This window comes from Anas acuta, chromosome 2, assembly GCF_963932015.1.
Source record: "Anas acuta chromosome 2, bAnaAcu1.1, whole genome shotgun sequence".
Classification (NCBI taxonomy): Eukaryota; Metazoa; Chordata; class Aves; order Anseriformes; family Anatidae; genus Anas; species Anas acuta.
Genome location: NC_088980.1, coordinates 67,724,602 through 67,738,675, shown reverse-complemented (window position 1 = coordinate 67,738,675; position 14,074 = coordinate 67,724,602). Strand labels below are relative to the sequence as shown.

General features: G+C 46.9%; 1 long non-coding RNA gene across 1 annotated transcript; it reads right to left on the bottom strand.

The window, feature by feature from the left end:
- Positions 1 to 4,355: 4,355 nt before the first annotated feature.
- LOC137850558 (uncharacterized) lies at positions 4,356 to 8,679 on the bottom strand. The gene is made up of 3 exons (XR_011092638.1): positions 8,542 to 8,679; positions 7,922 to 8,054; positions 4,356 to 5,593 (listed from the first exon to the last, which is right to left on the bottom strand). It is a non-coding gene; the product is annotated as an uncharacterized lncRNA (long non-coding RNA).
- Between the last annotated feature and the right edge of the window lie 5,395 nt (positions 8,680 to 14,074).

Here is a 14,074-nt window from a genome sequence, read left to right as displayed (position 1 = left end):
AATAGCAGCCCTAAATACAAAGCGCCTCGGGGCTGGGGCTTCCGAACTAGCCCGAGGGGGGAACGGGGATGCTGCAAATTGCCCAGAGAGCTGGGAGGAAATAAGAGAGACGCAGAAGATCTTCCCAGCCCCCCTACGAGGGGGTAAAGGGGGCTGCCCGCCGCCGTTCCCCATCCCGGCCGGTCCCGGGGACGCTGCGACCCCTCTGGGACATCCTGGGGGCTTCGGGCCTCCCGGTGCCCGAACCTCCCACCCCTGTTTTCTTCCCCCACTTCCTCCTCCCTCCTACCCCCGCCCCCGACCCTATTTTCGAGTGCCGAAATGCCTCGGGAAGGCGGCCCGGCTTTAGGGCAGTTTTGATTTCCCAGCCCGAGGAGGGGGGTGTCGGGGGGACTGCCATCCATCTGCACTTTGAAGGCGCAGAGAAAAAGCTGTTCGCATCTCGCAGCCGGGACAACGCCGCACCCTGTCCCGTCTGCGGGTCACCCCTAGGCCTGCCAAAAGACAGGGCGACACCGAGGGAGGACAGCAGCGTCTGGCCGGGAAACGGGGTCCTGGGCTTGGCTCAGTCCCCGGGGAGGGGCAGGGGAAGGGGTGGACAGAGCCGGGGATCCCGGGGGCTCCTGCGCTGAGCGCGCTCAATGGGCCGTGAGAGGCGCGCTGCGCACCGCTGCTACCAGCGCCTGCCCGCGGTGTACAGTTAGCGTCAAATTACAGCAATTAGCCGGGCACCGGAATTTAATTACCCGGCCCTGCCCCTTCCCACTCCCTTCCCCCTCCACCCCCCCGGGTCCGGGGAGCCTCCCGAGGAAAGGTGGCCCTTTGCCTAGCGCGAAAGTTGCGCGGCTCTGGGGCTTCCCTGCCTGCTCCCCGGCCGTCCTGCCCCTCTGAGCCGCCCCGGGGGGGCAGCGATTTTCTTCTTACAATTACTTAAAACGTTACTTTCTATCATTATATATATATATATGTATACATATGTATATTTCCAGGGAGAGGCGGAGAATTAATCCGGTCTGAAGCTGGCCTTTGGCGAAAAGTTCCCGGTAAACTTGGCTGCCACTCTTTTCGTATCCTGCCGTCGGGATCGCCCCCTGCTCCCATCCCCCGGCCCCCTGTCCCCCCCAGCCCCGCACGGACGGGAGCCGTGCGCTTGGCCGGGAGGCGGCCGCAACACGGTTTTGGGGACCTCGAGGCAGCCCTGGCTGGCATCGGGCTCAATCCTACGCTTTTTTAGCCTGGGGGGGAGGTGTAGCGCAGAGGCTACATTATTTTTATTTTATTTTATTTTATTTTATTTTATTTTATTTTATTTTATTTTATTTTATTATTTTATTTATTTCCCTCCGTCGCGCCGGCCGCTTTGCAGCTGGGCGGTGAATTCGGAATGTAAATCTCCGACAGTCCTCGTGGAGCTCCTTCCTCTGCCACCTATTTCAGAAGGCAGCGGAAGGTCTCTACCCTCTGTGCTCGCTCCTCGCAATGTTGCTTTCTCCTTCTCCCTTCCCCAGTGCCAGGCACAGGCTACAGGCTGATTTCCACTGGCTCGTGGTCACAGAAGTTGCAGTTGGCGATTTTTTGGCAGCCCGTAGGATCCGTGCCGCCGAGGAAGGGGGGCACCGCTCCGCCCGCCCCTTACCCTCCCATCCCATGCCATCCCATCCCATCCCCAGACAAACTCCTGGCAGGGGTGTTTCCAGCGAAAAAAGGAGAGGTTCAGGTCGGTGTGGGTCTCCTCGGCTTCCCAGGGGTCATATCCACCAGCATCCCCCATGAAAGAGGATTTCCAGGCTGCGCTGGGGTCTTCCCAGGAGCAGAGAAGAGCAGAAGGAAAGAGGCAAAACCTGGCAGTATATTAAAATATATTATATATTAACATTATATATTATATATTTACATTTTATATACATTTATATATATATATAAAGGAAAAAATAAGAAGAGAAAGAAGCAGCCCCCACAAACCACTCTGCAGACCAAGCTGGTGGATGGAACGGGCTTTGGGGTGCAGGAGCGGAACCTCATTGGGCGTGGGGCTGCTTGCACCTGTGCCTGTCCTGCCCATCACTTTTGGCAGAGTTTTCCTCTGAGATGCAGAGAGATTCAGGCAGCTGGGGTAGCTTCTGCCTTTCCTGGGGACCCACACACGGGGATGCAGCCGAGCATGCTGCACACCTCTCTCTCATTTGCAGTCCAGAAGAAAAAAAAAAAACAAACAACTAAGTGTTTTTTCTTTCCTTCTTTCCTTCTCTCTCTCTTTCATTCTTTCTCTCTTTTTTTTTTTTTTCTTCACACGTGGGTCCCCATCTGCCCATTTAATATTTATTGACTAACCCAACTACACCAAAGCAACTAAGTGAGCAAACCCAGGGAAAACTGAGCACGCAGCGCTGTATGGATGCAACAGCTCTGCTGAGGACTTCTTGGTGTCTGCATGAGCAACCGCACGCTGCAAATTCCCATGCTGTAGATGTATGGAAATGTAGCAGGTACATTCCGGTTCAGCTGACACCCCTTTCCCAGCGTAGGGCCTTTGGGGCTCAGTACATTGCCACCTCCAGAAAACAAACTCCTAAAAATCCATCCTAATGATAGAGCACCCATGAGGTAAAACTCTGCACTTCAGCTTTTTTTGATCACTCAGGGAAGAGTTGTAGGGTCTCAAATGCAAATGTTTGCAAGGAATTTGACCCTTTTATAGAGCACAATAAATCCATGCTAAAGCCACCAAGCACTTTTGTCTTCAGGAGAAGAAATCTAGCTACTATAAACATGCTGAGATCCAATTACTTGATTATTCTGCCCTATTCACTTTTTTTTTTTAATTGTACGTTTAATTTGCTAAACAGGAAAAAAACCTACATAGTTTTAAGAAAACAGTTCCGCTTGCAGCTTGAGCATAAAAAATGTGAGTGTTTTCTGTGTGATTCTGTCTGCTCACACATTCTCCAAAAAGACTTTTGCATTTGAAATACAGGAAACTATTTTGCCAACAATCTCAGCTGCAGCAGATTGCAGTTTTATTGACCATGCCACTGAAAAACAAATACAAAATTGTTATTTGACATTTATTATTTTATAATTTTTCATCACTAAAGTTGTTAGGTGAAATTCATAGAACAGTATCCTTCAATGTGACTTGCCTGAACAAAGCATTATTGCTAAACCAAATTAATTGTTTATGGAGAGGGCTGCACTTCTTTGGGTAAAGTTTCACCATCTTCACTGCCCCCTGCCCTAAAAATCATTGATGCAACTGCAAGTATCCACTGACCTGAGGACGAAGTACCAAGTTACACTCCAGTGCTAAGTCTCTACATGACGAGTTTTGCTTGGATTAAGATTTCAAAACTGAGCCCATAATAAGATATGCCATAAAACCTCACACAACCCTACTCCCCCAGGGATATTTATATTAAATATTTAATTGCTCAGTAAAATAAATTCTGTATGTGTATGCTTATCTGGGAAGGATTTTGATCCATTAATTTCGGGGTATCTTCTGATCTGCAGCAGCTTAGAAAGAGTCTGTACTAACATCCTTGGAAAGTGTTAAGAAGCAGAATCTGTGCTCTGCAAATGAACACCTATTCAGGTGCTGAATATTTACACATAGGCAGGAGTGAGCTTTCCTTTTAATGCTATCTCTTAGCTGCAAGAAAAACAAATGAAAGTTATTTAAGTACAGGCCAAATCCCTGTTTCTGCTAAAGCAAATAACAGGGCTCCACAAACTGGCATGGAGCAGAACGGGGCTCCTTCATGTTACATTCATGTCATATTAATGCGGTCATTTTTATAATGACTTCCCTCTCAAACTCTATAATAAGCTTCAACAAACCCTTGAGAGAGGCAGTGTTATTAGTTTATCTGCTTTACAGATAAGTGAATTGATGCAAGGGGAAGATAAGGAATTTCCCCAAGGTCTTGCAGCTGGTTTGGTGAAGATCAAGGAAAGGAAACCAAGAACCATCCGCTAGACCAGTATCTGCTCCTCCTGCTGCTGCTGACATTGCATCCCATTGTCAGGAGCGAGAGATTGGGAGGAGCAGTGTGTGCTTGGGGCCTCTCTGCAATAGGCTGCTTCCATTCAGGTGCCGAATTGTGCTCTTTGGTATCTAAACCTGGGCACCCACACCCACATTTGGAACTCTTGGTGTCTCTCTAACGACACTTGGGCATTGCATCCACCCTGGCACAATGTGATACACTGGAAGTGGAATTGCATTCTTCAGTGCATTGAATAAAACACCCTAATAATTCCAAGACGTATTTATGAAACAAAGCCTGGCAGTCTCCATAGTGGGGTTTAAATAAAATCTACTTTGATATATTTAAGCTAACATTAGAACTGCTGTCTGCAAGGCATATATTTTAATGTGTCAAATAATTACAAAAAGACATATTACTGGAAAATAACTGTTGGAGGCTCTGATGTCCATAACAATATTAATATACAAAAAAAAAAAAAAAACCTCCAAGTGACTTTTTTAACAAGAAACTTCCAAGGCTGTAGTCTTTAATCGAGACCAGCTTGCATGCAGCTGCAATACATTTAGCCTTTAACATTAGCTCTAGCCATTGTCCTAGCACATGCCTACACCCCATGACACTTTATGGCATTAAAAGCAGTGCTGCATGGCTAGAGCAACTTGTCACTAAGATATATCACTCAGCAGAGAGCAAAGCAAAACGAAGCAGTGAACAGCATGGTCTTTCCACAGCAGCCTGTACCATGGGTCTGGCTTGCTTGACTCAGTTGTGTTTCTGGGGTGTTTTATACTGGCATACGTTGCCTGCCTCCCTGACTGCTGTGGAAGAAAACCGCTGAAGTGAGAGAAACCATAGGTTGTGCTCTGGGTGATGCAGTGTGATCTTCCCAAAGAGCAACAGAAGGAACAGCAGTCCTCTATATGCATAATCTCATGGCAGCCCAGGGCTGGTGGAATCACTCTTTCACTGGCCTCGCTTGTGGCAGAAGGACAAAACACTGCCTGGCTCTGCCGAGGAAGTGACATCCCTTACACCCGGTCACACCTTGCCCCTCCTTTGGGAACTTCTGGCCAGAGGAGCAGGGTTAAAAGCAGCAAGCAGCCACCTATCCTGCCTACCACAGGCAAGTTCAGGGGCCTGTGAAGCCCCAGCGTGGCTGCAAATGAAAGCAGGCCAAGGCTGATGAGCTGTTGCTCCTGTGGGGAGCAGGCTGCCCACAAGCAGCTCTGCAGCAAAAAGCCTCACACTGAGGTTTCTTTTCCTGAGACTTTGGCGCCCCTGTGTGTCTCATTTTTGGAGAATTCGGTAGCAGGACAATCCTCTACCTCGTGCTTGAGTATTGGAGATCTCCCCTGTGGGGCAGCCTGGGTAGCGCTTCCCAGGCTGCAGTGCGCAGTGGCTGGCCCCCCACTTGAGCTGTGCAGATTCCCACCCCTTACCCAACCTCCTACACACTCCAGCATTACCCCCTTGCAACTTCATCCAAAGCTTCATGGCAGAGTGATTCATGTTTTTAAGGCACTGCTTCCTGGAGTTGTGATGTTTAGCATCATCTCCTCATCTGTGTTCCTCCTGGTATCAGTGAAGCACAGTTTTGAAAGAGCCTGAAAGGAAAGAAGTAAAAATACAAGTATCTTAGCCTCCTGAGGGTTCAGATTTGCATATTGGACAATAATACTGTACTTGTGGCAGATGCATATCTATACCTCTGTGTCAACAATTGCAATATAAACCCCCCCATGTTCTTCAAACAGTAAAGGCAGAAACAGGAAATTCAAAAAAAAGAAAAAAAAAAAAAAAAGGAAAATCCTCATTATAAATACTTTTTGTAGGGTAGATTTATCATTATCTCTCTCGTATCTTGAAGATAACCAGAACACAAAGGAATGAAGGGAATTGCCTATGGATACAGGCAGGACATCTGGACAAAAAGGAAGGAAACCAAGCCAGGCTGCACTCTGGTGAGATTTACCCTGCCGTAGATCCTGCTACAAGTTGGCCCTGCAGCACCAAGTCTCTAAACCCTTTGCCCCCTTCACTGTCTTCTAGCTGACGGTACTTATTTCAAAACATATAAGGGATGTGCACGTCTGATGGGTGCGGTGTTTATTTGGGGCTATTCAGAAAGCACAGGCACTCTGCAAAGTGTCATTGGAAAAATATGGCATGCAAATGCAGGCAGGCTATCACTTGCCCCAGAGTCAGCATCACCTGCTTTGCACTTAACCTCGCTAACCTGAAACGGGCCCTCTCGTGACACCTAGCTTGCCCTTCCCTGCCATTAGGCAGATGGCCCCAGCTGTACAAAATGTAGCCCTGCCTATATTTATTGGTGGGTGGTTGCCCTACCTTTGTTTCCCACCTGCAGCGCTTATTGCTCCTTTCACCAGCTCTTCCACTACAGCTTCCCTTGTCACAGGTAAATTTGGCCCCTAAGGCCACAGCTGCCCACACAAGGAGAAGCCATCTGAAAAAGTGTTTCTCATCTCCCTTGCTTCCTGCTCTGCTTCCACCTTTTGCAGTGTTGTGTTGCTCCTCTGTAAGGCGTGTTGCTGGGATCAGTCAGCTTAAAAATAGCCCTGGAGAGAAAATGGAGGGGGCATCCCTTAAATCAGGGGGCTTGCCTAGCTTTGGGTTCCCAGAGCAAGGATCCAGGGTGGTTTGTCTTACTGCCCACTTCACTGCTGGGTATGGATATGGGCACGTCTTAATCCTGTCTCCTCCCACAATGTACTGTGGGTTGTATTTCAAAATTGTGAGCGAGCCACTGCTTAATCCTATTCTAGACTCATGGAGGAACCTGAACTTCATTAACAGTCCCGTGCTAGCCATAAGCCTGCCTGGTAGGACCACAGCTCCCTTTGTCCTTGGGAGCTCCCTTTCTTGGTCAGTCCTGGTGGCACGGCCGGTGGGAGAAAGGTGTCCATCTCGGCAGGGTGGACATCTTCTGCTTACCTCCAACTAGCACTCCTCCTTCACAGCAGGAAATTGACGTTTGTTTCCTTTCAGAAGGCAAGAGTTGATCGCAAGTGTGAGGTCATACTCAGCCCAGTGAAATTTATTTGCAGTGTTGGAAAAAGGTTTCTACTTTTCTTCTTATGTAGGGGATCTATCCCACTTGTTGGGGAGCACAGCACAAACAGCTCCAAAAGGCTGTAAGCCCAACTACCTACATTAATGAGTGATTGGTTTGACCTGGCTTACAGGTTGCTGATTGAGCACAAGAATTTAGAACAGGATTGAAAAATTGTCCCATAAATGGGCTGTCCACATTTTAAACTAAATTAGCCCCATAGTGAATGGCCTCCTCTACTGAATTAGTGTGACAGAGCCCTCACTGGGGACTGAAAGGAATCCATGTGGCTAGATAAGAGCAGTGTTATTAGGCTTCTTACTGGGGGCTGGATCAGGCCCAACATGAACGTGATTATTTAGTATCTTTAAGCTACAATTATGTGTGACAGAAGAAGCGTCTGATGGCAGAGTATTTGTCCTTTATGGCCATGTAACTCGCAGACAGGGCTTTGGGCACTGACAGGCGGGTTGTGGTAAAGCTTTCTGTGTTGGTTGAAGATGTTTCCATCTTGAGCTGCTCACTCCAATAAAGAGTTGGCAGAAAGGAATCGGATCCTGAGCCTCAATCGCTCTGGGGTAAAGCTCTGAACCTCAGGCTGTGGTTTTGCACCAGAGAGTTCAATGACAATAGCAGCCTTAAGGGATTCACACCCTCTTCTCCAGCCTCATGCCAACACTTTTTTTTTTTTTCCTCCCAGACCTGCTGGATGGATTCACTTTGTCTGCATGTGTGTGTGTGAGGTATATATATATATAAAAAAAAAAAAGTGTGAACTTCCCCAAGCAGATCAATTCCTGAATGTGGTGACAGTCTGGCCCACAAGCTACACAGGAAAGGTAGGAAAACAGGGCCCTACCTTACATCGCTGATGAGGCTGGGTTTCTTGTGCTACCTTCCACTTCTGCACCTCGAAAGCAGCTCTGGTCCTGCAGGAGCGGCTGTCCCAGCTCTCCTGGAAGACAAGGCAGGCTCTTCTGCTGGACTGTGCCCTGCAAGCAAGGAGACAGAAAACACTATGAAATCAGGGTGGAAGCAGCGTGGAAAAGAGAACCTGGAACAGCAGGACTTTATCACATTTTTGTCTCCAGGTTTTGTCCTTGCCACTTGACGCAGAGCAGAAAATACCACCTCTTTAGAACCGGTGACTAGCTACAATTTATTGGGACTAGGCTGTTGCTAAACACACGGAGTAGCAATGTGTTAACACATTTTAAAAGGCTGTTTGATCACCATGGGATTCCAGATGAGCTAACAACAGAAAATAAGCCGTGATTCACAAATGACTCATTTCAGCATTTCTCTTTGATGCAGCAGTTCAAGCAAGCCCTGTCTATGCACATTCAAATGAGCGCACTGAATAGTCATTGAGCCCGGCAATGCCATGCTTACAAAGTCGTTTTCACACAGTTTAAGTATAGTTTTAAGTATAAAATTGGGCAATTTCTAGCAAGCCGTGACAACGTGATTCTTACTCACTCCAGCCGGTAACTTTTGCTCCGTTTAAAGTACAATATAAATACTAATATTTCCGTGATCGAGGGGAGAGGGTGGTCCTGAGAAATCACCGCGCCGCGAGGGGATGCGCCTCCCGCCGGCTCGAGGCCACGGCAGCCCCGGCTCTGCGGCGCTCGGCCCCGCTGCCGGCCTCCTCTTTTCGCTCCCACTTCTCCCAACAGCAGCAAAACCCGGTGCATGTTTTGGCCAACATTGCCATCCAGTGGCACAGGGGATAAATGACAGCGGAGAGACAGCGCCGGCTTGAAGGTGTGGGGGGTGAACTGCAGCAGATCGCCGCTGCACGGTTTAGACTAAATTTGGACGGCTGCACCTCTTTACTGGCAGCTTGCAAGAAGTGGCTGTTAATCGGGGTGCCGTGGGGAAAAAAGATGGTGAGCGTGTCACCTCAGCACGAGGTGCTGTGCTGGTACCCGGCCCATCTAGAGGGTGGCTGCCAGCGGATCCTAAATCCTGCTTTTATGGGGAGGGTGTGCTTTTGGTTGGTTGGTTTTCCTGGGATAACTCCATGGTGCTTTAGTAGGCAGAAGCTTGTTTTATTATTGCTTTACAGATTAGAGTGACTAAGTTGCAATATAAAAGGTCTCTAATTCATTCATCTTTTTTTTTTTTTTTTTTTTTCCCAGAGATGCTGCTAGTCAGGATGCTCTTAAGAACCTCAAGTGATCCAAAAATATTGGAGAAAAATATACAATAACATAGATTTTCCTTTCTAGAAAACTTTAAGTTCTAGGCTTTGGAACGTATCTGTCATCTACCTGCTATTCATGCCTTGGCCACAGTGTTCACACATTCTTGTGATCACACATTCAGTGATCACACATTCAGTGATCACACATTTAGTGATCACACATTCTTGTCTGATCATCTGAATTATCTGGGTCCCTCTCCTAGCCCAAATAAGCCAAAAACAGTCATTTTTCAAGGCAATTAGCGGGGAAAAAAATCTGCCGGGGTGAAGTGGTTGCAGAAAAAGAATGAAAAGGACCTTTCCTTTCTGCTGAAGCTGGGTTTCTGCAGACAGGACAGCAAGTGGGTTAGTTTGTGAGCCCGCAAAGAGCCACTGGCCCTGCATGGTGAGGCAGGTCTTGCTACCACAGCTGAAATTCCCACAGCAAGACAGGAGGTTCTGGCCAGTGAATACCCAAGACAGTGTGGGAACAGCGTGGTGGCCTGTGATGGTTTTGCTACGAAGACCTGATGCACGACCTCTGTCTACACAACTGCAACCAGGATGAAATCTGGTGTCCCCGTGGAGGCAGCCAGCTCCCGGTAGAAAGAGAAGCTAGAGTGTCTCCAGCCACAGTTCCTCAACTGGCCACCGAGTCTTCCTCTGAAAGACATTAGTGGGATGACAGCAGGGCTGACGTTAACAGAGGAGGTGTGCTGTTAGGCCCGATGGAAATGGCATGTAAAATGCCACACATTTTGTGCTGTACACACACAGCGGCATCACCAGAGCTCAGTCCCCAAGCAGGCTGGATATTAAATTGATCAAACTGGTAATGAAAGTGGGAATTACTCCATCTCAGCCGACACAAGGCAGGTGACCTTATTAAAAAATATGCCAGTGTACTTAATGGGGTAGGGCAGTTTCTTGGGGAATTCATGATTAATGGGGCTATAACTCTAGAGATCCCACAGCTAAGGCCCCTGGAAAAAGTCTTACTTCCACTGTGAGATGGCCTGGCTGAAATTTTTGAGGTGGGTCTGTCTAAATGCTGGATCCAGCCTCTGTTTTCTGACAGAGAAGCCAAGACACTCCACAAGTGCTGAGCTGGTGAGGGAACAAGGCGGCCTCATGCTGGAAGTGGCGAGCTTGGCACATAAGGAAGCTCAGAGCCGGCTGCTGATGTGCCTCCTTGTCCTGCTCAGGCTAACCACTGGCAGAAACTCCAACACCCTCACTGTTTAGTCATCATGAGAACAGCAGAAGCCACCATCTGAGATGCTGTGTGCAATGTCCCGAGCAAGACCTGACACGCAGAAACCTCAGTATCCGCTGGTACCTGCAGCCTGGGACAGGGCATGTGCAACTCTCCCAAGGCATATGCATGGATGTGGAAAAGGACTGGAGAGTAAGAAAAGCAGCAGTTGGCTGTCCTGGGTCATGACACCCAGCCCTTTCTGCACTTTCTTTGCAAATAAAAAGGATTAGAGCAAAAAACTAACCCAAGTATGGGCTAGAGGTTCAGGCCAAGGAGCATTCACAATGTGAGCAACAGGCTAGAAACTGGAAGTAGTCAGCAAGAGAAACTGAGCCAAAGCGGACAAAAGAAGCAAAGACAGCTGGAGAATTTTGAGACTGCAGAGTGGAATTAAATTTTAAGACAGGATCCAGGCATGCTGAAAAAGGAATATCCAAGAAATTACAGGAAAAAAAAAAAAAAAAAGCATATCGGGTACCAGCTGCCAGGTATGTTTAAGTGGGAAATCCAGTAAGAAAATCCTGGTCTGGGAGAGGTATTTGAGTAGGAAGGGACCAGGCAAGAGGAAGCTGGATGCAGTAGTTAGGAATGTGATGTTGTGCAAGAGTGGAGGTTTCCAGTAGTTTTCTATCCCTTTTATAACCTCCCAGTGACACAATCCAGTCAGCCTAGATTGTCCCGGCTTCAGTAATACCATCAGAGTCTGCCCTGGACCTCATGGGAACTGGTGATTGCAGCCTTGCCCTTCCTATCAGATGGCCATCAAAATGATTGTGTTAGCAGCAGGACAGGGGACCAAACCATGAGCACTAGCCTCCCTAGCTGGGAAAATAAACAGAAGCTACCATTGGCCAACTTCCTCCACAGTTTGACAGCTGCAGATACATTTACTAGTGGCTCATCACTACTCAATAAGAATCTGAGGGGCTAGAGCAGCCGTGGATGTTTCTTGCACAGAGAAGAAACAAAATGGGAGAATCTGAACTATAGAGAAACCCAAGGAATACCTCCAAAACAACAACAACAATAACAACAACAAAAACACCATATACTTTAGCTACAGCAAATTTGCCACTTCTGAAACAGAGAGATACAGAGAATAAGGGCTCATTCAGGAACTTTTTAAAGACAAGTCCTGGTTTGGTTCTACCTCAACTTAGTAAAAGGTCTGTCCCAGTCAGAAAGGCTCTCTAAGGACAACAGATGCCTACCATGGACCTCTGAAAGAGGCTCCTGATAATTCACTGAAAGAAAGCTATGCAAAGAGGTGGAGCAGACATTAAACTGATTTGTGTTATGACATGAAAAATTGTGAGGTGAAACATGTCAATAGGTGAACAGCTACTGAGAAATGATCTTTCTTTGCATTTAGGGTGAAACACAAAAGTATCATATAAATGCTTTTTCCTTCCAGAGTGCTCCAGGACTATCTCAAGCTTACCAAAACTGCTATTTAATGGTAATTAGCAAGGATGACAAACATATTCCTAAATGATGACAAAGTACTTTGGTTAATGTTTTCATACAGTTCCTAGGTGTAGGATCGCTAACCCAGCTACAGCCAAGCTAGATGATACTGTAATATAGACAATCAGAGAAACTGAGCAGGAAAAGACCTAGAAAATCACCAGGGCTGGACCAGTATGGTCTGCAAAGTAGCTGACAAAGCTATGCCTAACCGGCTCTTCAACACCATCAAGGGGGAGAATTCCAGTCTTTCCAGACCATCTAGTCCACATTTACCTGTTTATCACTACAAAGCTTCCCTAAAGTCTGATCTTCAACTCTCCTGATGCTATCTAAGCTGATCAGTTCTTTTCCTGTCCACAGAGAACATGAAGAATCAGCTGCTCCCTTACATATTTGCATCAGGCTTCACTTCATTTATTTTTTTAACATATTCATAGACTTTCTAGAAATTTTGAATTTTCCTTCCCTTCCCTTCCCTTCCCTTCCCTTCCCTTCCCTTCCCTTCCCTTCCCTTCCCTTCCCTTCCCTTCCCTTCCCTTCCCTTCCCTTCCCTTCCCTTCCCTTCCCTTCCCTTCCCTTCCCTTCCCTTCCCTTCCCTTCCCTTCCCTTCCCTTCCCTTCCCTTCCCTTCCCTCTTTACTTTCTTTTTTATTTTCTCTTTTATTTTCTCTTTTATTTTCTCTTTTATTTTCTTTCTCTCTTTCTCTCTCTCTTTCTTTCTTTCTTTCTTTCTTTCTTTCTTTCTTTCTTTCTTTCTTTCTTTCTTTCTTTCTTTTTAGGTCATTACTCATGGATGTAGACACCTACTGCTCATTTCATACTCTGCAACAAATCACGTTTAAACAAATCGCAGAATAAAGAGCAGCCAGACACCTGCGGCAGCCAGCAAGGCTGTGGGTAGCTGCGCTTGGCAGAACGGGTCGCTCACAACCAGATGGAGTTATGTTACTCCTGTAGCTGCTGAGGCACCTGCAGCAGGGGGCAGTTTCCCAATTTCTACAGACAGATGAGGTTTGACATCACATATTGGGGAATTACTTTCCCCCCATTAACCTAGACCTGTGACTAAGAGTATCTTTAACTGACAATTATCAGGAGAAGACAAAATCTGAAAGCTCTGCTGATGGTGGTCAGGCTTGACACACACTGCACTTCCTGAAGCTCATGTTCATAAAGTTAGCAAGTGCCTAAGTGTTTGCAAAATCCATTGAGAGCTACCTTTGGACATTCCTCCAGCGCAGATAATACCTGCATGAATACATGCAGTTCTGCATGCTAATTAATATGTATATTAAGCTGCATTAAGAAAACAGTGCTCTCTCCATGCCTTGATATTACACTATATATGATGTTATATCAGTATCACCTATAAAATCCAGCCATATTTAAAAAATAATAATAAATATTCTCCATATAGTTCTCCATCGCAGCTAACCTGTCCTCTATTAGAATGTTTAATTATGGCTTGCTTTCTCTGCACAGGAGGAGAAATTAGTATTACATAAAGCCTATGGATTTGACGTTTGCTTGACAGAGCCCCTCCAAGGACTTTCACTGAGACAGTTTTACAAAGTCAAAACTAGATGATTTTATTGAGGTGACAGGTATAACAGATCTGGAATTGCCAGTGATAAATACACTTGTTGCATTAGCGCTAAATATCCTAAAGCTAGCCAAAAATTAATTAAGCTATATTAATAATCCTCCCGGGGATCACCTATAAAATAATGCAGGCACACTGCTCAAACAGACGACCCCGCTGAGGCAACATTGGCCTCTGTAGTGTGTCTGCTTCTCCTTCAGGAGAGTCACGATTTTATCCCCTCCAGCCCAGCAGCTGTTCTGACAGGTGGGGCAAACGTGTCAAAAGGGATGCCAGGCTCCTCGTAGGTGTTGTATAAGCATACCTACAAATGTGGATGCGCACTGTTGGAGTTGGGGCTGCACTGGCCCCACAGGTGTCGCTGCTTCAATCCTCCATCATCTTCCTTTTTGTCCTTTGGCCAACCTGACCAACTGCCAAGGTTGTGGGCACGAGCCAAACTGCAAAGTTTTATCAGTGGTGCAACCGTTCTGCCAACATTGACCCAAGAACTT